The 25495-nt window shown below is 38.6% G+C and overlaps 1 protein-coding gene across 2 annotated transcripts in view; it reads right to left on the bottom strand.

The window, feature by feature from the left end:
* The window catches only part of LOC122809676 (fibulin-7-like), a 545587-nt gene that overhangs the window by 242070 nt on the left and 278022 nt on the right, over window positions 1-25495 (bottom strand). The gene's annotated exons all lie outside the window — the stretch shown is intronic.

The raw sequence follows: 25495 nt of genomic DNA, 5'->3' as shown, positions 1-25495 counted from the left end.
TATATACAAAAAAACTTTTATACAAAACATTATATCATACTCAATATTTCAAGGCTCTTCTCTTCAGTCCAGGAATAATGGAATAATCTTCATTTAAGCAGGAAGGGGTGCAGGCATCCAACCTTAACTGCCATATAAACTCCTTAAACTCAAGTTTCCCAGTCCCCAGCCCTTTCAGGGAGCTTCACCTGTTCTAGTACCAAAAACCTAAAACTAGCTTGGGGACAATATAAGGAGTGTTTGTAAAGAGCATTAGTGTCCTTCCCCTTACTTATCTCATAGGTATGCTTGTACGTACTCTGTTTTAAATCTCCCTCTATTTTCCCCACATAGTAGGAAAAGCACACTGCACAGTAGGCAACATAAACCTTCTTCTTTCAGCTGCTCACGTTAGGGGTCGCCACAACAGATCAACTGTTTCTATTTCTTCCTGTCCTCTGCATCTTGCTCTGTCACACCAACCACCTGCATGTCCTCTCTCACCACATCCATAAACCTTATCTTAGGCCTCCCTCTTTTCCTGTTACCTGGCAGCTTCATCCTTAGCATCTTTTTCCCAATATACTCTGCATCCCTCCTCAGCACATGTCCAAACCAACGTAATCTTGCCTTTCTGGCTTTGTCTCCAAACCTTCCAACCTGGGCTGACCCTCTAATATACTTATTCCTAATCCTGTCCATCCTCATCACACCCAGTGCAAATCTTAACATCTTCAACTCTGCCACATCAAGCTCTGACTCCTGCCTTTTTGTCAGTAACACTGTTTCCAACCCATATAACATAGCTCACTACCCTCTTGTAGACCTTCCCTTTCACTCTTACTGGTACTTGTCTGTCACAAATCACTCCTGACAGTCTTCTCCACCCACTCCATCCTGCCTGTACTCTCTTCTTCACCTCTCTTCCACACTCACCATTACTCTGAACTGTTGATCCCAAGTACTTAAACACATCCACCTTCACCACCTCTACACCCTGCATCCTCACCATTCCTCTATCCTTCCTCTCATTCACACACATATATCCTGTCTTAGTCCTGCTGACCTTCATTCCTCTTCTCTCTAGAGCATATCTCCACCTCTCCAGGGTCTCCTCCACCTGTTCCCTACTCTCACTGCAGATCACAATGTCATATGCAAACATCATAGTCCATGGGGATTCCTGTCTGATCTCGTCTGTCAACCTGTCCATCACCATTGCAAATAAGAAAGGGTTCAGAGCTGATCCTTGATGTAATCCCACCTCCACCTTAAATGCATCTGTCATTCCCACCGCAGACCTCACCGCTGTCACACTACCCTCGTATATATCCTGTACCACTCTTACATACTTCTCTGACACTCCCAACTTCCTCATACAATACCACAACTCATATCTAGGCACCCTGTCATATGCTTTCTCTAAATCCACAAAGACACTATGTAACTCCTTCTGACCTTCTCTGTACTTCTCCATCAATACTCTCAAAGCAAACATTGCATCTGTAGTGCTCTTTCCTGGCATGAAACCATACTGCTGATCACTAATCATCACCTCCCTTCTTAACCTAGCTTCCACTACTCTTTCCCATAACTTCATGCTGTGACTGATCAGTTTAATCCCTCTGTAGTTACTACAGCTCTGCACATCACCCTTATTCTTAAAAATAGGTACCAAAACACTTTTTCTCCATTCCTCAGGCATCCTCTCACTTTCCAAGATTTCATTAAACAATCTAGTTAAAAGCTCCACTGCCATTTCACCTAAGAACCTCCATGCTTCCACAGGTATGTCATCTGGACCAACAGCCTTTCCATTCTTCATCCTCTTCATAGCTATCCTTACTTCCTCCTTGCTAATCCACTGCACTTCATGATTCACTATCTGCACATCATCCAACCTTCTCTCCCTCTCATTCTCTTCATTCATCAGCCCCTGAAAGTACTCTTTCCATCTGCTCAACACACTCTCCTCACTTGTGAGTATGTTTCCCGCATTGTCCTTTATCAGCCTTACCTGCTGCACATCTTTACTAGCTTGGTCCCTCTGTCTAGCCAATCGATACAGGTCCTTTCCTCCCTCCTTAGTGTCCAACCTTTTATACAACTCTTCATATGCCTTATCCTTAGCCTTCGCCACCTCTCTCTTTTCCATGCACCCAGCCACTGGGGATGCACAAGCTAGTGCATTTCTTTTTGATAGCCAGATGATACTAGTTTGTCCTGCATCCCACAAATCTGTAGTTGTCAGATTTGAAATATAAGGGCATTGAGCACATATTCCACGCTTAAAGGTGCTTGTTCTAGTATTAATCCCTTTACAACTTACAATGCTTTCAAAATAATTTTTCAGATTTGGACCTTTTCTGAACCCAAATTTGAGGGATTTGGAAAAAACATTCAAACTATTAGAAAAAAGACCCCAGTATCTCCACAGAATATTTTTAATCTCCTTAGTATCTCGATGTTACTCTGTAACAAAAAATAGTTCTTTGCTCATAATTCCCATTGCCCCCACTAGGTGTCCCTGGGGAACCAAATCCTGGTCATTAACAACAGGTGACCCAAATTTTGACCCACCGTTTACAACATCATCTCTGTAAGACATCAAAGGAAGGTACTTTGTACCCCACTCATTCAAAATGTCTTGTTTAATTAAAGTTCAGAAACTCTTCTGGATGAAGTTACTGTCACTAAAAGAATGTTTTTTTCAAGATAAAAAATTTAGATCTGTAGTCACAGCTGGCTTAGAGATCTGGACAAGGCTTCTAGAACAAAATTTAAATCTCAAGGAGGAGTCAGTTCATTAATGGTGGTCTTAAGTGAAAGTCCTGAAATCCAATGTGAAATGATGAAATGGTTCTCAGCTGTACCTTAACAGTAGAAATTCTAGAACAGATGAAAACTAGGAAGATAGGAAAAATAAAACATCTGATACTGATGTTGAAAAGGGCTGTATGTTATGAAATTCCACTCCTAAGATAAATATTTTCCATTTGCTACAGTACACCTCATGAGACTGCATGAGAAGATGATTTCTGTGAGCCTAAAAGAATATGTAACATGTCAGAGGAAAGGAACTCATCCCTTGTCGTCACTGGAACTGAAGAAACCAAGTGGTTTGTTTCAGTTTGGATAAATTTTGGTGAGGATTCCTGGATGGGTAAGAGAGCAGATCCAGTATCAGATCTAAGATCTGGTGGGGGGAGCTGCTGTGCACCTTCAGGTAAAGTTTTAGTAGGGGGAAACCATATCTGTCTGGGCCCAAATGGGATAATGATGATCACCATTGCCTTGCACTGGATGACGTTCTGTACAAACGTAGTGATGAGTGGAGTGGGAGCATAAGCATAAAGTAATCTGGTAGGTCAATGACTAGTCAGAGCATCCCTGCAGGTTTGTCCCTGTAGAGAGAATAAAGTGAAGTGCTGGCTGCACTCGGTATTCTATTGGTTTGCAAACAGATCACTGAATGGTTCACCCCAGTGATGGAAAATTGTGTTTGCTATAATGGATTCAGGGACCACTCATAAGTGAGGAGGAGATACCTGCTTAACCCGGCCACAAGGTCATTCTCCTTTCTGGAATGTGTGCTGCAATCAGAATCAAGTGACAGGCCATCACCAACTGCCACACCCTCATGGCTTCTCATCAGAGTAGGTAAGATCTTGTTCCCTCTTCCTTGTTTATCTACCAGATTACTGACATGTTGTCTGTCTGGGTACTGATCACACTTATAGGAAGCTAATTTTGTAGTTCCTGCAATAGGAGGAGGATTGCCATCATCTCTAGGGCATTTATGTGAAGATAAGCTTTGAAATTTGAACAACCCCCCCACACACACACACACCCAAGGATGGATGTGTCTGTGGTTACTACTGCTACTGGCAGCAAAATTTAGAATGGTCTTCCTGCTGATACCAAGGGTGACAGAAGATCCCTGCATGACTAAGTTATCCTTTTTTTTTTTTTTTTTCCAAAATTTCTGTATTGCAGTTTTTTAGGTTACAACATATAAGACATTATACAATAGGATACACACACAGCATACAACAAAACATAACATTCTATATACAATATATACAAATAGGTCACTTCAAAAATCCAGTTTTTGTACTAACCACATATTCTGCAGTGATAAGAAGAATAAAACAGTACCATTAGTTGTTTATTACATATAGTAGGGAAAGTCAAACTTAAACCTCTTTATATAGGGTATGTGGTTTTTAAATCAACTTATCTATGCAAATATTTATAAAATGACAATGTTAAAAAGGTTCTAAGTATATCCTTATTGATTGTCTTACATATATTGAATATTTCGCTTTTAGATTTAATATTTTTACTTTTTGAGAATGAAATCTAATAAGTATTCCCAATACTCTTGGTAATATTTATGTTTCTTAGTAACATATAGTAGCTTGTGGGAGGTAATGTATTTGATTGCTACATTTCTAAAACCTTCCCATGTGAATGGGGTTGCAATAGTCTAATTCTTTGTAATATAGAATTTGACTAGAGAGCATGTGGTGAGGACATGCTGTAAGACTCTGGGAAGATTATTCATATTTATGTGCAGTATAACTGTTTCCCAGGATAAAGTACTTTTTTTGGTAGCCCATTTTCTCTAGTCTTGCCCTTAGTGAACACCATAGGTTATGAACTTGATTACATTCCTACATAACATGGAGAATGTCTGCTGGTTGTTTCTTGCAGTGAGGACATTCAGGTGAGCATTTGTTATAAAATTTACTAATTTTTTGAGTGGTAAAGTATGCATTATTGATAATCATAAGTTGGGTGTCGAATAACTTTTTGAACGAGCTGAATTTGAGCATGTTTTTGATGGCATCTTTTTTATTTTGTTCAATAATTTGTGGGTTTTTCTTCTGCCAGTATGAGGAAAATAAAGGACAATTCTGATGTTTTATATCAATTACATGTTTATAGACTAGAGATTGTTTTCCCCTTGTAGTTAGATTTTTTAGAATTAACTGGGACAAACTAGTATCTTGTTAATCAAAAATTTTAGTATGAAATTTAGTGTTTACAAGGTATGAGTGCATTCATAATAAGTACGTACTTCTTTGGGAGATTTAATTGCTCTCGTAATTGTGTAATATCACATTCCTTTCCATTTATAAATTTCCCATACTGTAATATCTCTTATTAAGGGATACTCTTGCAAGTTTATCAATTTATTATTTAGTAGCAAATTACGATTAAGGTGTATAGGTTGCAGTAGAAGGAGGGCATTTAATAACTGTACAGATGAAAAGAGCCTTTGAGTAGTTAAAACCATTTGTTTAATAAGTGGATGTAAATTCTTAACATAAACAGAGTTTTGGTTTAAGTTTAAGAATAAGAGAGCCCTAGAATTGCACCCAAGTGTCTTAATTTGTTCATACCAAATTCTAGACCATAAGGGGGACTATACGTTTGTGTTTGATTCATAATTTAAGATTTGACATACTCTATAAGCCTGGATAATACTGTAGTATAATTTAAAATCAGGTAACCCTAACCCACCTTTAGATTTAGGAAGTGTACACTTTTCATATCTGATTCTAGTAGATTTAGGATACAAATAAATCTGAATATACTTCTTTCCATGTCTATAAAAAAAATTTTGAGGTATAATTGTTACGGTAGCATTCATTTGGAAAAGAATTCTTGGTAGCATGTTCATCTTAACGATACTGCTTTTTGACAACTAAGACATGTTGATATTTTTCCATCTGTTTATATCATTTTCAATAGTATTCCAGGTCTGGGTTCAGTTATTTTTAATACTTTCACTAAAATTGGGAGTATATATTACTTCCAAGTGTTTTAGTTGATAAGTTATCTTTATTTTGCTCTCTGGGAAGTAAAAATGTATATGTCCTATGGGATTTAGTGGGAAAAGTTGGGATTTGTTTGGATTTAGTTTGTAATTTGAAATCTCTGAGAATTTTTCAATGGCTGTCAGTATTTTAGGAAGATCTATTGTGGGGAGTTGTAAGTATATAAGTTATCAGCAAATGCTGAATATATAATGTTAGTATTTAATACTTTTGGAATGTGTAGAAAATATTTCTGTGATATATAAAGAAGCAGGGGTTCTAGGTATAAATTAAAGAGGTAAGGAGAAAGAGGACACCCTGGTCTCATGCCATTTGAAATGAGGATAGGTTTTGTTTTATTATTGTTAATCTGAATGGAAGTTGAGGCCATCTGATATAAAACCTTAACTTTATTAATAAATTCTTTAGGAAAACCAAATAAAGGCATAACATTAAATAAAAAGTTTAAATTTACTCTGTCGAAAGCTTTACTAGCATCTGTGGCAATAACATATTTGGGTTGTTTATCTGTTTTTAGTAATCTGATAGCTGTGTCTAGTAACAGAGTGTTATCACTCGTTTGCCTATGTACCATAAAACCTACCTGATTATGCAATATAATAGAAGGAAGTATATTCTTCAACCTGTTGGCTAAAATTTGAGCAAAGATTTTAAAGTCAGTAATTATAAGGGCTATTGGTCTATAATTAGTGGGATCCGTCTGGACAGAATTCGGTTTAAGTAGAAAGATGGTCTTAGAATTATTTATATATAAGTCTATCTCATGTTGTATTATAGTTATATACTTTAAGTAGGATTTTAGAGACCGGTTCTGAGAATATTTTATAAAATTCAGAGGTAAATCTGTCAGGTCCTGGAGATTTACCTGGCTTGAGATTTTTTATTGCTTCTTTTATCTCCGTTAGGTGTAATGGTGCCCCTAAAAGTTTTTGTTGTTCTTGTGTAACTTATGAAAATTTTTAATTTTGAATGAACTTATTCAATTTGTCATTTGAGGGTGGTAAGTACATGTTGTACAGCCTTTTATATATGTTCTCAAATACATTTAATATGTCTTGGTTTTCCTGAAATGTATGTCCTTCATAATGTAGTTCTTTAATTTTTGGTGGGTCACTCTTAATATTATTATCCTGGCTAGAAATCTTGAGGGGGGTTGAGCCCATTTTGAGTATTGATATAAAGACCTGCTTTCTAAAAAAGTTAAATTTTCTAAGTGATGCTTATTTAGTTGTTTTTGCCATTCCATACATTTTTCCACTAATTCTTTTGAATATTTTTGTTGTAATTGTAATTCTGCTGACGCAATTTGCGATTGTAATGTGATTTTGGTATTATTATATTTTTTCTTAAACCAGGCAGATTTTTGAATTATGACACCTCTAATAACTGCTTTTGCAGCTTTCCATTGCTGATATATATTTGTCTTGGGAAGTCCATGTTTTTTGAGCATCTTATGGATCTGTGAGCTATTTCAATTGTTATGTCCACCAAAAGCTCTTTATCCTGCAGTACTGTGCTTCGTATTTCTTTTGTAACTGTGTTTGAGTGGTTTCAACTGATTCTGGTATTCCCCTGATAATGAGATTATTTTGTCTGTTTCTTGCTTCTATGTCCAGAACTTTTTGTTGCAATTCTATAATACTTTTTGCATTAGCCTGTATTGATTTCTGCATCTCTTTTATTTTTAGTTCATTGTCCATGATTTTTGCTTCATTTTGTTCTAATCTGAGCATAATTTGGTCCATGCTTGAGCTGAAAGTACTTAGTTTGTGTAACCTTGGATTTCTTGTTGCAGTGGTTGTAATGCCATTTTAAGATCTTCCAATGTTAATGCTTGTTCTTGCTTCGATCTAAGGGCAGGTTTAGTCATTTCTGGCTGAGTTTTATTTGTTTTTAGCCTTTTTGATGCAGTATCTCTTTCTGGTGTAACTATATTTGATAGTTTAGATTTGGTAGTTACTGCATCCATGCTCTCTGGTAAATTTTCCATTTCCAACATTGATTTAACTGTTTTTCAGATAAAATATGTTCAGCTAGATAAAGATGCAGAAGGTTGATTTTTTTCTGGCAATTTTATATTAAAACAAGCCATCTTTTTCTTCTCTTTTTCACTCAGGCCTGCTTATCTTGAAGTGTCCCCACCATGCGGTTCAGGAATCTGTTTGCAGTGAGTAATATTTTTCTTGCAAAAAAGGTCATCCAACGTAAAATACAGCTGAAATATTTTAGTAGCTTGCTTGTTGCCTTTTTGTTGTTGAAATTTTGCTATTTTTCCTCAGGATGTGCAGGCAAAAGGTTAGATATTGTTGAAAGTTAAGGAAGCTGCACATCTAGAGTGCTTATTGGCCATCCACCATTTTAGAATCCCCATGACTAAGTTATCCTAATGGAAAAGGAGGGGGATTGTGACTTTGAGACCACTGTACAGGACTAGCTAATGTAGAATCCTCATGTGGTAATGGGTGAATTGCACCATAAGAATTGCCACTGCCAATAATACTAAGGATCTCAATACTAGCCTTGCTGGTGGACAATCTAGGTCCAAAAGAGACTGAACTGCCAACTTCAATGATGTAATTCTCTTCTGTGGTAGGAAGATCCAAGGTGTGGTTATGTCTAACAGACAACACAGAAAGACTAAACACTGAGTGGAGACCAAATTGGAATTTGTTACATTCACCATGACACCCTAGTACAAAGATGAAGAAGGTACTCCTATCTCTGAAGAAATGACTCTTTGGAGATGGCAGCTAGTAGCCATTTGTCCAAGTAAGTGAAGATTTTGAATCCTATAAATGTAGATGAGTTACTATGACTGCCTGCTTTTGATGAACACCTGGGGGATTTGGTGAGACCAAATGTCAGGGCTCTGAACTGCAATTTACTGGCCCCTACATAGAAGCATAGAAATTTCCTGGGCTCCTTCTCTATCTTTTTGTGAAGGTAGGCATCCTAGAGATGTATTGTGCACATTCATTCATTCTTCTGAAGAGAAAGAATAGACCAATTTGAAAATGGGTCTTTTGTGTGTAATCATGTAGAAGTTATAGGTCTAAGATGAGCTGGAGGTCCTTTGTCTTTTTTGGAACCAAAAAGTACAGAAAATAAAATCCTGACACTTGCTGGTCTGGTGAAACCTCCTACATTGCTCTTTTTTGCAAGAGAGAGACAGAGAGAAAAAAAGAGATATTCTCTAATATAGTGGTCTTTGCCTGAATAGGTTTTCTGAAATCAGATTGCCTGTATTTTGTAAAGTTTTCACTCTTTTTCCTTATTTTTTTTACTTTTTAGACTGATTGAATAAAAAGCATTCTTTATTAAAAAAAATCTTTTTTATATTTCTATTTTATTTTTATTTACATGTATGTTGGCCATAGTACAACCTCTTTATCAGCATCTCTATAAACTATGAGCAGTTTGGAGAAGTCAGGTAACACTACAATTGGTTCATCACTGTATCTACAGCTTATGATATGCACTTGGTTTTTCAGATTCATGAGTAACATTCTATGGAAGCAAACTAGGGAATGAATTTCCTATAGTACTCCACAAGAAATAAAAAAGCTCTTATCTGTAACCTCTCCCTCTAACAGTAACCCTAGACCTGTTAATCCCAGTCTTCCAACTGGATGAGATCATCACCCAAACAGGATGCAGCACAAGAATGGTGAGGCCTTACTAGTATATGGTATATTAATATGTGAAGCGTGGCAGGGGCCCACTGGACACCAAAGTGAGGAAAGTATACTGAAAAAATCCAGTTTTTTGCTAAGCAGCATCCGTTAAGGGAGACTGCTAGTAAGTCTTCCTCCAATCCAGGGTAGTTAGAAACCTATCCTTCCCTAGACATGCCTTCAAGTCATCTACTCTGGATACAGGGTAGCTGTCAAATGTGGAGATACTGTTGAGCTTTTTGAAAGCATTACAAAATTGGACGGTACCATCTGGTATTTGGACTAGTACACTAGGACTTTTCCAACCACTAGTGGACTCTTTAGTTACTCCCATTTTAAATATGTTTTGTATCTCCTCTTAGACTGCTTGATTTGGGTTTTGGGTACTCTATATGGTCTTAGATTAACTTGTCCTTAGGACTGTTTCTGTGCTGTGTTTAATAGGTTCATAGGTTCATAGGTAGGTATTAGGCAATTGGCCCTAGGGCCTATATAAGCCTAGCCAAATGGTACCCTGGCTTTTGCCACCCAAGAAAATGATTTTCCTGTGCCCTTGTCAAGCAGAGCTAATAAGAGTTGTTCTTACAGGCAACTCAGAAAAGGCACATTTGGTCCTCAAAGGAACTGTTGGGCTTCTTGTTTCTGAGGTCTGGAAAGGGTTTCATCCACCATTATCTCGGGTGCGAATAGCATTTGCTTTTCTTATTTGCATTTACTAACCTCAGTTACTGTATTTACTACACTTATTTGCTGCTCCTTCCAGGGAATTTAAGACTTTCATATGGTAGATTTGTGTAGTTCATTTCTTCTCAGTTTGTCTTACCTTGTAGTTCACCTTGCTGATTCAGTTAATTACCTCATGGAGTGTTTGCTACCTAGCCAGGAACTTATTTTCAGTTGTAGAAACCAGAACTAAAAGTTGGTCTCCAAACTGAAACTCCTTATTCAGGACACTTTTATAAAAAAAAACCCATGTTGAATAGTTTCCATCCTTTTCATGATTACCCACACAATGGGCATCACTACCTTTATTCTGTCTGTAAAGAAGTGCAATTCCCTAAGCCACTCTTGAAAGTGTCTCCTTCTCCTTTACTGTTTATTTTGCTCTATCCAGTAGCCCTCTGGGTCACCTACCATACAATAGTTCAAAGGAACTAAATCTTGTAGAAGCCTAGGGTACATTATAGATTGAAAACATGAATATATTAAGTAGGATAACAGCTGTCCCAGTATTCTGCACCTTCTTCTATAGTCTTTCTCAACACAGACTTCACAGTCTAATTAAACCAGACCATCTGTCTGGGTTGGTAAATCAGTGCTATTTACCTGGAAGCTATGGCAGAAGTCTGGCATGATTTTGGACATAAAAGCTGTGCACTGGTCTGTTAGGACCTTTTTTGGTATTTTTATCAATTAAAATAGTATAACCCATGTCATCACAACTGCTTTGGAATTAGCCTTTTTTTTTGGGGGGTAGACTTGAGAAACCTGGTAGCATAGTCCAACACTTCCAAAATATAGTGACTTCTGCTGTTGGATGTACCTAACTGGCCCCACAATATCAAAATCAACTATCTCAAATAGAACTGGCATTGGAATTAGGGGATTCAAAATACCTAGGAATGGGGCTCTCCTTTGACACTCAGGACAACTAGCACAATAATTCTCAATTTCCCTTAGGACGCCTACCAACAAAACATAGCCAGAACCCTTTCTTTTGTTGTATCTCTGTCACAATGGTCCCCCGACAAATGACTGTGCGCTATTTTTATGACCTCTTGCCTAAATGGCTTGGGCAGCAACCAGTGAGGAATAATCTCCACTCTCTTTTTTACTATCCTACACATTAGCTCAATTTGCATTTCATAGTCTGGAGAACCTGGTGGAGAGTCAAAAGGGGAATCTTCCCCGCTACCCTGGATATGTCTTCCCCAGTATGTCTCTGAGTGTCATCCTCCAACCAGCCCTAATGAAGTTTAACTGACCTATCTGGAGGTTGTACAGACTGGGAGCCTCTTCCTTCCCTGAGTTTTTGCAAGTAGATAGTTTTTAACTCCTCTTATTATGGCAGGTATGGAATTACCATGTCCCATTTCTCCCCTTTGACTGAAGTCCTTCTATCTCTGTTGAGTTTTCCACCATCATATCTTGTAGTTTCATCCCTAATCTGGCTTCCAGGGACCTTGTCTCCTCTGTGTGCTTGCCACTCCTAGCTTTACTGTGTGTCTCTATATTGCACTGGCAGGAGTCCTTACCCTCTCTAGATGTTTATTCATACTTTGGTCTTCCAAGTCCTCTAGGTTTTACCATGCATCTTACAGTATCTTTCTTTCATATACCTCTAGGCTGGGAGGAGGTGTCTGTGACCTACAAACTAATAGGGCAGTATTGAATTCATTAGCATTATCCGCTTCCCACCATTTTCAAAAGTCTTTTCAAAATGGAAAAGCTTTTCCAATAATTATAACGGGTGAGATAAGGCACCATGGCTATTTGGTGCAGGCTTTAAAACTGGGCTTGTACGCTCATCTGGTTACCCAGGAAAATGCCTTTTTAATCAATGAATACAACCTACCTTAATGGACTTAATATTGTGATTTAACTAAGGTAATCATGCTGCCAGAGTCTGGTAGCCCCTGTAGTTCTTTCCCATCTAGTTTTACTATGCATGCCATCAGTTTGGCAGCAACAGAAATGTGGTTTAGACCAGCCTGGTCATAATCAGTCACATTCCAGAACCTATTCACCCCCTCCCAATGCTTTAGTTTCTTCTATGAGAATTGCTACTTTATTTTCCCTGCCACAATATTTAGGAATGTGCCCTCTCTTTTCACATTTAAAGTGCAAAATAGAAAATAATGTCCCATTCACTTTACCCACAGTATTATCCATTACTTCAGCAGATGATTCCTTTAACACATTTTCTTGGGATAATTTATGTCTAATAATGTTACAAAGCTTTTGGTTTCTTGTATGTCCTCTACCTCTTAATGATTGCCACTAAATGCCTCTTAAACCTGGTCTGTACACGTATCTCCATCATAATATCCTTGTTAATCCCCCCTTGGTCAATCTAGAATTTTAAAATATGTTTTAATTCAAATAGTTTTGCTCATACTATTTTACTCCTAGAGAAAGTGCATTCATGAAACATAAAGAGCTTGAGTCTTGCAGGTAAATACCACCCTTGCTAACAAGTTTTTCTTTATTTTGTTGAATTCACTTCAGTACAAACTAGGCACATCCATGTAAGCATGAAGGTGCCCCCTGTGAAGTGAGCTAACAAAATTTAAGTCTAGTTGTAATGATCTCAACCCTCCTGGTTGGCTATTTTCTCAAACATTACCATACAGGTTCCAAGAAATTTTTCACTATCAAAAGATTTAAGTGGTGGTGTAGAACTTAATTGTGCCATGGTTTGGTTACCACTATCTTTCCATTGGCAGCAGTAGCAATCGTCTGCATCAACTGTTTCACAATGGCCATTACATAGCCTTTAAGCTTTTTTACTGGGGCACACAGACTATCAGCTGGCTCCAGGAATCACAGAGAAGCATAGTGCAATACTGGGAAAATATGAAAGGGAAAACAATTTTCTTGATTGCCACAGGGAATTAAATTATTTGATCCTCTGCAGCAGGTGAAATTGGAATTTCAAATGCCCACTGAGTCCATCAGAAGTGGAACTGGAGGCAATAGACACACCTAGGCTTTTGTCAGAACCATTGTTTTATTTAACTGAACATAAAGCACGCTGCCTTTGCCACAAACATAACCAAAAACTATAGAGACAGGTACAATAAAAACACAAGTTCAATTTTCAATAAAGCAATTAAAAAAAATTCAGTAGAGCAATTTCAATTCATTAGCCACTTTAGTCGATGTGCTAAGTTCAGGGGCAAAACACACATTTTTGGTATGACAGTCTTAAATGCATCTTCCAATTAAACAATGCTCAAGAAACAGATGCTTTTGATTAAGCGGTAAGTAGTTAGTCACTTTCTACAAAGCAGTTGCACCCTACTTCATGAATTAAATGTTTTTCAATACCTTTTTTAAAGTCTGCTAGTGTTGATACTGATCTGACATTGCTTGGACTGTAGTTCCATGTGGCAAGACTAAGTCTAGAGAAGGCTCTTTCTGCCACAGTGGTTTTGAAGTGTGAACTTCTAAACATGATAGAATTATCCTGCAAGCATCTTAAAAAATAGGTCTGTTCTTTTAATGTCAGTTTCCTCTTGGACGAGGGAGAAGGCAATAACTATTCTAGAGCATCTTGAAAAGAAAGAAACCTAGCAGAAAAGTAGCTCATTCTGTGACAAGGAGCCACTTTGAATCATGTATGAGGCTACAGTGATGGGTGCACAAGTCAGCTAGAGACACAAATCTGAACACTGCATTTTCCACTGTCTGTATTCTATGTGTTTATTATACGATGACTCCATGATAAGCAGTGGTAACGCATATTCTAATATGCGGACTAGCACATTTTTGGCTTTGACTGATCTTGCTATGGAGGACAGAAGGTGGGAGATCGTACAGCAGAGCTTGATTTGATACAATGGTTTTCTTACTAAGTTATCAATATGGGTTGAGAACGTTAATGAGGAATGTAGTGTAATTACAAGATAAATATACATTCTGAGACATATAATGTCACATTGCCATACAAATCATTAATTAAAAATGTTGCTAAATTAGCAAGTTTTTTCAGTGTAGCAAAGAATATGACATTAGTTTTAATGAGATTTATTGTTAGTTTGCTATTATAAGACCAGTGGCATAAATTTATATAGCTTTTCCGCAATTGTTTTGTTGCCTTGTCGAAGATTTATTAAATTCAAGAAGTAGTATATCATCAACATATATTATGGCATGTAATCATGGCAGAACATTTATGAAAGGGGAAAACAGAAGATACTTCACTACTCCCAGAATAACCACTCCATCACTCTCTCCATGCAGGGATGTGAAGAGTGACTCGTCATCTGTGAGGGCTGCAGTAGGAGATGGCCCCATTTTAGCTGCTGTACTTTATGATGTTCTGTTGCATTCCTTCTGCAAGGCTTGACTTTTGCTGTTGACAAGCTTCCATCACTGAAGTGCTGTGCAATTCCTCCTACTTATAGCACTGACACGACTAACCACTGTGTCTCACATGTGGTCCCGTAGAGGGTCTTGCCTGTCCTACCCCCAAACAATCATCAGCAGTCCAGAGTGCCAGTATAAAGACTTTGTCTTTGGCAGGGCTGATCTTGTCTAACTTCTGCCATCCAATGTATTTGGAAGATATGTATATGCCTAGGAATAAAGACCACATCACTAGGAAGGTGATACATGGGTACATCAATTTAACCCTACCATACAAATATTGGCCTGGCTAGTCAGCAGAAGACAGGTTTAGGAAGGGATATTTAGATGGTGAGAATGACAAATACAGTGGACACTGGGGTATCACAATGACTAGCGAAGAGTGTAGTGATAGAGGTGAACCTGTGCAGGAAGAAAGCCATAGTAAGTAATACACAGGGAGTGGTAGATGATCAGAGTGCTTCCCTAACAGCAGGCATGTTGGCTCACAGGGGCTGAGGTATATCATGCTGGGAGGAATGTGGGTGTGGATGTCCCCAGTAGATATATCCATGGAAGATGAACAGACCATATGAAGGGGAGGAAGCAGTCCTTAGGTTGTTGAAAGTTGTTCACAGCAAGCCAGAAAAATCCCCTACCACAATGTAACCACACATCCAGTAGTGTTAACACTGCCTAGTCCCAATCAACAATGCACTGATATTTGAGAGGTGGTATAGTATAAACTAATGAATAATATAACAACAACTGCTGGTAGTCTCACCACGGAGAAAAATCACTGGTAGCTTAGTCTAGGTAGAATAATGCACGTAAAAGTGCAACAAGTGTAATATAACAACAACTGCTGGTAGTCTCACCATGGAGAAAAATCACTGGTAGCTTAGTCTAGGTAGAATAATGCACGTAAAAGTGCAACAAGTGTAAAAAACACAGTAGAGTCTATTCAGACCTTCCACTTACATACTGCTAGTCCACCAAATGTCTGTTCAGACCTTATACAACTGTAACAACCTTTCGTATAACAGCCGTTAGAATCACAGTAATGATAACAAATTCCACAGGTGTAAAAAAGAACCAAGAAAAGTTTAATCCATAGGTAGGTGAGCACTTTCGCATACTGCTTTTTCAAACCATAATAATCAGTATCACATGCTCATCTTATATATACTCTCCACTTAATTGTAAAAAACAATTAATCAATCATATAAAAAACAATTAAAAACTATAACTATTTAAAGAAATCACGCTAAAATGCGATGAAAATACAGCAACCTACACACTATATATTTGCAGGTGTTTGTTGCAGGCAAGCATAGTCCTGACCACCAGTGTTACCATATCTATATTGCTGGTATCAAAAGTTTATGTGAATAAGACACTGCTGCAATACCCCTTGTTATAGTATTGTATACCACTGTGCCCAAAGTTATACATGGTAGTATATTGCATGGGGATATGATCACCATCTCAGGCTTCTCCTTGTTTGCATTTATATGTGGAATTGTAATTTTGCACTGTAATCTGCCTTCAGTTAGACCTGCATATGGTGGGATGATTTGCATATCCCTTTTCTATTTTATGCTGCCAGCTGTAATAGGAGGCAGCAGAGACTAATGGCACAGCAGGATTAATGGCATTCTATTTCCACATCTGTACATAGTATGATACATCAGCTATGTGTTTTCTGCACAAATGTTTCCCTTTCATCTGTGTCTTCCTTTTGCAGAACAGTATGGTCCATCCAAGACAAATGTTTCTCAGCTGTCGCCAGCTACTACTCCTGCGAAGGCTGCAGCCTAGGTGGGTGAAGGGAGTTGAAGTCTTCCATGGGTGTTTTCCAGCACATCCAAGGCTTGTAGCCCACCCCAGTCATCACTGGTGGAAGTCTCAGTTGAATGTGTGATGGCACTCTGGGTAATCATGCATCAGCCCATCCTGCAGTGGGTACAATAGTCACCAGACTGGCTACCCAGTGCCATCAGGCCACCTGAGGTGGTTGTGGCCCAGGTCACTAGCCACTCATATCCAAGACTTTCATCTACTGGTTCTCAGTAATCTCAATTTGGGCCAATTGGCATACTGCCTGTATCCCCTCTCTGTTCCCTGCTATTTGTCTACCCTTTGTCCATGTATATCCCATGTCTCCCACCTTGTGTATGCACCTAAGCCCCTATTTGTTTGCATTGTTCCATGTGTATATGTCTGTTATTGCTGCCCATGACCCACCTCCTTTTCCACTGCATGCATTTCTTTGCTCCCCTCCTCCAGTCTTTCTCCATATACATTAAATGGGCATCTTTCCCCACGACAAACGTTCATTGTCTTCCTCCCAACTGTGCATTATCTTACAGTGTTCAAATACTTGTTATTACTCATTTGTAATTTCCTATACTCCGGCTTTCTACCCCTTTCATAGAATCAATAGCATGCCCCTCCTTCTTGGTACGCATTGACTGGTCTTACCCATCTGCTATATATGTTTTCATTGAAGCTAATAGTAGCAGCTTGTCCCTGCTGGGGGCTACTCCTGCTAACTGCTATAGCTTTTATACATATTCTTGCAGGTTTTGTGACTCACCCTTATTCATATGATCCTGGCTATATTAATCTGCTTCACTTATGACATTTTCCATATTGTTCCTCTACCTCCATACAGTGCATTTTCTGACTATCAGACCTGCATAGTTACTTTTCTCTGTTTTGCAATGCAGTACTTTCTGTTTATACTGTGTAAAATATACTCTGCCTCGCAGCACCTCTCTGTGAATCCTGGTGATGATCTCTGGTTGGTATGCTTGTATTTCATACCTGTTTCTACTCGTAGATTTTTAAAAACATATTTCAGACAAAATGTGAAACCATTTTTTGTTCATTTCTTTACACATTTTCTTCCTTCCATCCATACACTTTTTTATTTCTTCACTTCCACTCTCCCAAGCCATGGCCTCATAATACTGCCCTATGATACTCATATATAAGTTAACCCTATGCTATGTAACTTTTATTTTATTTTCTATAGTTTTATTTTTTTTCATTCTAACATATTTCATAATTCCTATCACTAATCTTATTATACTTCACAAACTTTCCTTTAACAAAGTTGCTTTAGCATTTTCATGGCTCTCAAAACAAAAACAAGAGCAGCGATCCAATTAATATATCTGAGTTAATCAAAATGATATTTCTGTTCTTTTTATCTTTATAAATACACACAATCACTTATAAGTACACACACACACACACACACACACACATATATATATATATATATATATATATATATATATATATATATATATATATATATATATATATATATATATTTGTAAAATCAACTGCATCAGCTCAGGCTAAGGACACATCTGTGACTGCCAGCCCCACCCCACTTTAAGAGTTTATCTATTGTTAGCTAAATTAATTTGGGCTTGGAATGAGTTTGCATACCCCCAACAAATAACTAAGCATTTTAGTCCATAATTAGCAATGTACATGATTTTAAATGAGTCTCTTTATCATTACTTATGCTAAAATTGCCTACATAGACTGATTGTCTCCTGTTACTGTGATTGTTTATATCTGCTCGCATCGTCCGCCTCCTACCACCAATTTCCCAGCCACCCCAGACCCTTAAATTTATTACCTCTTAACTCCTACAATTTAGTACACATTACCTACCCCTTAAAGACCTATACATTAAAAATGCTCTTATAATTTCATTCCTCTGTCAATTCTTGCTGCAGCCAATTCTGCAGACTTAAAACTTTCTTATAGACATCCCCAACCCCCTTTTTTTCCATGCACACTCCTGCTTGCCTGCACCTTTATCCATCCATTAACACACACACACACACACACACACACTTGTAGACTAGAGTATATATAGATATTTATATATATATGCATTTATCAAGACATAAATACATGCCAGTACCACAAATGCACTTTTGTTTTTGATACACATACAACTACTTATAGCTACTACTTTGGACTGCTGTCTTTCTTATCAATACACACTTCTGGTCTCCTTCCTTATCTATACACTACTCACTTCTTCACATTCTCCTACCCACAAACTCATACCATACAGCTTTCTGCAGACAACCTAACCACACTTCACTACCTTAAATATCTATATACTACCCTGCAAACATCTCCCCACCCTTTATCACACCTTTCTCTCTCTATTTCTCATAACACTCCTTTCATTAATGTACTACACAGCCATCATCTTACCAAACCTCCACCTTCTTCTACCCACTATCTAAACTCTCAGCATCTCAATTCACAATGACAGTAAGTCAATTTCTACACCTTTGAACACTCACAACACTAGCTCACTTCATTAACTACCATAGTATTCCCACATCATATTCAAATTAATAGCATTTTATCAACAATACTGAAAGTCAGGTAAAAATACAAATGGCTCCATACCTCTACTCACCCTACCTTCATCCTGAAATTTAGTGCAGATATTCATCCTAACCACAGATCCACACCTCAACTACAACCATGGCCAGTCAATTACAATAAATGCTCCAACACACAATTTTCACATCAGGTAATAAAACTAACCTCACTATTTTCAGCATTAACCTCAGAAGAATCTGAACAAAATTCATGATATCCATGCCTGTCTAGAGTTCTGCTCCCTAATAACCACTGAAACCTGGCTAAAACAAAAAAATATTGTCCCAGGTTTTAACATACTCAGAATGGACAGAAATATTAAAAGAGCAGGTGGTATTGCTATCATTTATAAAAACAACTTCTCCAGCCCAATTAAATGTTCCAAAATGCAATAATGCTGAAATTCTGCTTGCATACCTCAAAATCAAGCAAAAGAAATCTATATGTATCTCTGCAGTATACATCCCACTGGGCAACATTACCATGGCCGAAAAGTATCCTATACTGGGTATCTGACAACATACACAGGACACCTTCATCTTGGATCACCTAAATATAAACTGGCAATCCATAAACAGCAGCAACCCCAAGAACTCTGTTCACATATTTGGCTTCACCCAACTAATAAGCTCCACCACCAGAATCCACAAAAGCAGTAACAGGCATTCCACACTGAAATGGATATTGACACACCAACCCCACAATATAAAATCTTCTGGTTGCTTTTCAGCATAGCCAGCATTAGTTACTCAACAAACCCGTGGCCATTGGGAGCTCCCAATTACCTCCATGCATGCAAGGGCCCCTGCATGAAGCAGCTGAAGGTTTATTCACTTCCTCCACTCCATGTTCAGTGCCTCCTAGACATTTGCACTGTTGTGTAACGTCGCAGCATGAGCCCGCTTTTTCTTTTAAACTGTTGCCTGCAAGCTGCAGCTAGTTAGGTCTGCTTCAGTAAAGCAAGGGACCTGATTGGCTGGATCAGCCAGAGAAGTAAGTTTTGGTTTCCTGATTGGCTGCAACAGCCAGGAAGTAAGTTTTAGTTTTGTGACTGGCTGCAGCAGCCAGCCACAGAAGTAAGATGTATTTTCACATTCTCAGAAAACCACTGATCAGTTCACTCAGTGATGCATGAGCACACATTGCTAGGCCACTTAGACCATACCAGCCAAATCCCCAAATGATCCCCAATCACAGTCTCTCTGATACACTTGCATATGTAGAGACATACACCCAATGGAATCACCTAAAGATGCATATCACAAGCAATCATAGCAAATCCCACAAACACTTTCTTAAAAGGATACATGCATGCAGCCGGACACTCTAGACTACACTCAACAGACCTAAGCACTCACACACATGCTTGCATGTACATATCACAAACATAATAAACAGCACTTGATGTCTTACCATTTCTAATAAGACATGCGTGAGCACAACACACACACACACACACACACACACACACACACACACACACACACACACACACATGCACACACACACACACACACACACACACACACACACACACACACACACACACACACACACACACACACACACACACACTGAACCTTCACCAAGCATAACTTTGACTCCTACATGACAAACACTGCAGGCTCTGCTTGATACCTTGCCTCTTGATTACATACACACCTTCTTGGGACCTAAACACTGCTGGATGCTACACCTCTTCACCACCCAGCAAACCCACCCTTACAGAAAACACTTCTCTGTACCCTTAAACACTTATTCCAACTCCCTGACAAGGAGGCGAGAGAGAGAGAGAGAGAGAGAGAGAGAGAGAGAGGTGTTGCGCTCTCACGTGCAAACACCTGAAATACTTATCAAAGAAACTGTTTTGATCAATTGTGGATCTAACTGACCAGTTTAACTTGCCTACAGGCATATCCATGCTCATTCATGCAGTGTTGACAAACATGAATACTTTATTGTGCACTTGTTCGACAAGACAGGAGTTGACCTGAAAAGAATATGATAAGGAGGACAGCAGCCTGCTTGTGGAATTAATCCTGTTTTGAGGATCTTTAAACATTATTTTATGCTTTAGTAACTGATTTCTATAAGCATACTTTCATGCTTTATTGATTGATTAAATTCATTCATTTTCTGATACTTGATTTATCATGTTGAGGATCATGGAAGCATTTGATCTTATCCTGGCAAGTGGATAGGGCAGAATCCCAATTCTGAATGCACAAGATGCCAGTCTAGTCTATTATAGGACACACACACACTCAAACAGTTTGGTGCTTCACCAATTCAGTACGTATAAATTCATCCAAACAGTAGTATATCATTAACAGACTGATACCAGTGCTATTTCAACAGAGCCACCTATAAATGTTTCAATTTGTTGATACTGTAGTAAAATGTCTGCTGCAAAAAGAAATGTAATGTTGTCAGTCATACTGATAGGTACCTAGATAAATTGCTATGTGCCATTTTATGAGCAGTCTTTTGTGTTATTTACAGTACCTTTATGCCACTGATCACTATAGGAGTAACCTTTTATCAATATGCTATTCTGGATTTACTGTGTCTGCTACGGCTCTGCATGAGTGACATTGGGGTAAGGCACTTCTTCATTTCCATATGCATGCATTAGTATAGTCTTTGTAGGCAAGATGTACCAGCTTTTTTTTTCTTTTCTGTTTCTCATGCTCTTTTTTCTCTAGCTAGACAACATGCACACAGAATGGTGGCAATTACCTCTGGCTCCATTAGCGCTTCAAATTGATAAGCATACAAGAGGTGGTTACCCCCTTCTTTCTCCTTGCTAAAATCTTAACTGAGGCTGCCAATATGACATGCAGTATAATAGGCCTCAGAAAAACTCTGTTAGCTTATGGCCAGCAGCAGTAATAGTATACTCATAAGTTGCCATCGCTGACTCTTCAGTAATAACAGTGTGTTTGTGGGGGGGGGGGGGTTAAGGTACATGCTAGCTATTGGTTACTAATGACATGGAAAAGGTTTCTAGCATAAAACTGCTCTGCTTTAGTAATAGGACAGACTGTACTGTAATATATCAGCTTGAAACATTGCTCAAACTGGGTTGCAATACAATGGTTTGGCAAATGCTGCAAAGAAAGTCCAATTCTCTCTGATAAAGAAGTGCGAATTTTGACTACTATTGTTGAGAAAACCATTTGGGCAGCATAGTGTAGTGATTAACATTTCTGTCTCCCAGCACTTAGTTTTTCTTGTTTGGTTTTTGTATCAGATGACGGTGACTGCTATGCATAGTTTGCAAATACTCACTGTGTCCATTGGGTTTTCAGTGGGTGCTCTGGTTTCTTTTATAACTCAATGACATGCCATGCATGAATTGGTATTTCTCTGAATAGCCCATAGATGCATGTGTCCTATAGTAGGTTGGGTCCATTCAGGAATAGTTCCTCTGCATTGTGCCCAGTCAGTGCTAGGATGGATTCTGGTTTGTCAACGCCCCTACCTTGGGTTAAGAAGGTAATCTGTTAATGTATGAACAATTAAAACTGACTGTGACTTGCGGATAAGGTAATGGATAGCTTTTTCTTGGGCAGAAAGTAGTGTATTCCCACAGAATAGCATATGTTCATAGGAGATTACTAGGCTAATGGCTAGGTCCCTTACGAGTCTAGCCAATATAACCTGAGTTTACCTAATATATGGTCCCTAGGGGCAAGAAGATGGCATGGATTTGTGCCTATGTCTTGAGTATCTTACAGATTGTCCCTGTCCATAACAGACATAGACACCTTAGTTCTGTGGTTATTTTGAACTTTGGAATTATGCTGAGAGGTTAGGAGCTTGGTAGGGGCTGTGAGAATGTTGCACAATGTCCAGATGTTTGGTAGTTTTGGTATTTTCATCAAAAATGCGGGGTCACACAATGCATGCTACTACAAAATGTTATTCTAGCATCACTATTAGTTCATATGCACAATATTTTAAATTCCTAATATAATTCCTTTGTCTTGTGTTATTTTTGCTTCATCCAGATTTATTATAGCAATATTTAAAACTATACCTCAGTTTCAGTAATCCCCCTGGTTTCTCCTGTATGTGTTGTTTGTTTCTTTGGGTTTGAGTCTGACTCAGTCTCAGTAATCCCCCTGGCTTTCTCCTGTATGTCTTGTGCGTTTCTTTGGGTTTGAGTCTCACTCAGTCTCAGTAATCCCCCTGGCTTTCTCCTGTATGTTTTGTGTGTCTGTAGTCTTTTCTGCCTTTCTGTCTCTCCTATGGCTGTGTTGTATGCCTCTGCAGTGTGACTGTTCTGCATGTCAGCAGCTGCCTTTGTCATGTGAGATGGGGTCAGTTTATCAAAAGCTTGTGTATTTCAGTCTTGATATGGTGCTGTCATTATCTTGTTTGGGTGTCTGTGTGGGTGCTTCAGTTCTGTCCTGCGGCACTGCTGCCTTCATCTTTTGGGGGGGTCTCTGTTCAGTCTTGCTGTAGTTTTGTCTTGGTTTTGTGTGTCTCTGTCTTGAGTGAGGGAGTCTGTGTGTCTGTTCAGTCTTGCTATAATGCCATCTTTATCTTGTGTGGGTGTCTGTCCTGTTATGTGGGAGTCTGTGTGGGTCTTGATGTTCATTCTTGCTGTAGTGCTGTCTTCATCATGTGTGGGTGTCTATGTCCTGTGTGAGAGAATCTGTTTATCTGTCTGTCTTGTGTGTCTCTGTCCTGTGTGAGGGGCTCTGTGTGGGCGTCTCTATACAGTCTTGCACTGCAGTAGGGCTGTCTTTGTCTTGTGTGTCTCTGTTCTGTGTGAGGGACTCTGTGTGGGCATCTCTGCTCAGTCTTGCAGTAGTGCTGTCTTTGTCTTGTGTGTCTCTGTTCTGTGTGAGGGACTCTGTGTGGGCATCTCTGCTTAGCCTTGCTGTATTGCTGTCTTTGTCTTGTGTCTGTGCTGTGTGTGTGGGAGTTATTGTGGGTATCTTTGCATACCTCTGTGGGACTGGCTACCTTGATGTGGTACAGAGGCTTGCTGTAATGTAAAAACATTGCTAGTAAACTCCAGTCAGTGTGTCCATGTATCTTTGTGAGTGGCTATGTTACTGTGGTACAGGGGCTTATCATAATGTAACACTGGTACTAAATGCCAGTCAGTATGTGTACCTTGGCACTTCTAAATCTTTTTAATAGTCTGAATGTATTAACACTATACAGTGATGGTTAAATGGTGCTGGATGAGCTTGATAGGGAAGGAGGCATAACAGTAACATGGTCACACTTTATATTCTCCTGGCCAGGGCTCCCAACTTGAAACTTGCTGGGGGTCCCTAAAATGCTAGCACCGGCCCTGTTTACCAGATACTATAAGTGACCACCTCCCAACCTATGTAAGCAGACAACATGGTTCACCAAACAAATAATCTATAAACAAGTACACAATTTAACCAAATTTAACAAAGACACATTTATTACAGCTCTGTCCCGCTACATCTGGTATGTATTAAGAATAATGCCCCTAGATGAAGTAGTTACTCACTTAAATTATACCTTCCTAAAAACACTAAATGTTTTAGCAGCAATTTGGGCAAGAACGGTAAAATCTAGCACAGCAGCATGGCTGATAAAAGAGACCAAACAGCTCATGCTGCAAAGAGATAAAACATGGAAACTTTGGAAAGAATGGTGTAAGAATAAAGCACAACATGTCTACCAAAATTTTTGATATCTCAGAAACTGTAGAAAACACAAAGAACTTCAAAAAGTTACGAAAACTAAGAAAACAATAAGTGAATCCAACAAAGCACAGTATAACAAATTACATACACTTCTTCAGACCAAGAAGAAGTGTAGGATCTCAGAAACTGTACCAAGATCCTTGTTAAATCTGAAAAGAAATCATACTACAGTAATCTCCAAAAAAGAACTAAAACAACCCCAAGGTAAATAAACTATTACACCCTGGCAATACCACCACACACTGTCCTTCTACTTCAAACAACAAAGAGTCCATTGCCTCTCAGGTCAACACTCATTTTATCCAGTCATTTCTATGACTAATTAATGACCACTTCAATTTCCATCTGTTCATGAAATCAACACACTGTCTTTTAGCTTTCAGCCCATTCCAACATCGACCATAAATAATTGCTAGCCAAATTAAAAGCAACAACCTTCCCACTGAGTTCCTCAAAATAGGTGCAGAAGCACTAGACTTCCCCATCACCATTCTAATCAACTGGTCAATAACTGGAAACTATGTCCCACACATCTGGAAAAAATCCATTATTATACCTCTTTCAAAAGGAGGCACTTCAACAGAGTTAACAAACTATAGACCTATCGGTATCCTATTACCCCCTCTCAAAAATCCTTGAGGAATGTGTTCACTTTCAGCTTATGAAACATTTAACCAAACAAAACCTTCTCACCAACACCTAGCACAGTTTCAGGCCCAACCATAGTACAACTACTACTACCCCCTTCAACTTCACCAACAGAGTAAACCAATACAGAAATGAGGGCAACTTT

The sequence above is a fragment of the Protopterus annectens genome, chromosome 8.part0 (assembly GCF_019279795.1).
Source record: "Protopterus annectens isolate FY-2018-M chromosome 8.part0, PAN1.0, whole genome shotgun sequence".
Taxonomy (NCBI): Eukaryota; Metazoa; Chordata; order Ceratodontiformes; family Protopteridae; genus Protopterus; species Protopterus annectens.
Note: the sequence above shows the minus strand (reverse complement) of the source record. Positions and strands in the feature narration are given on the sequence as shown.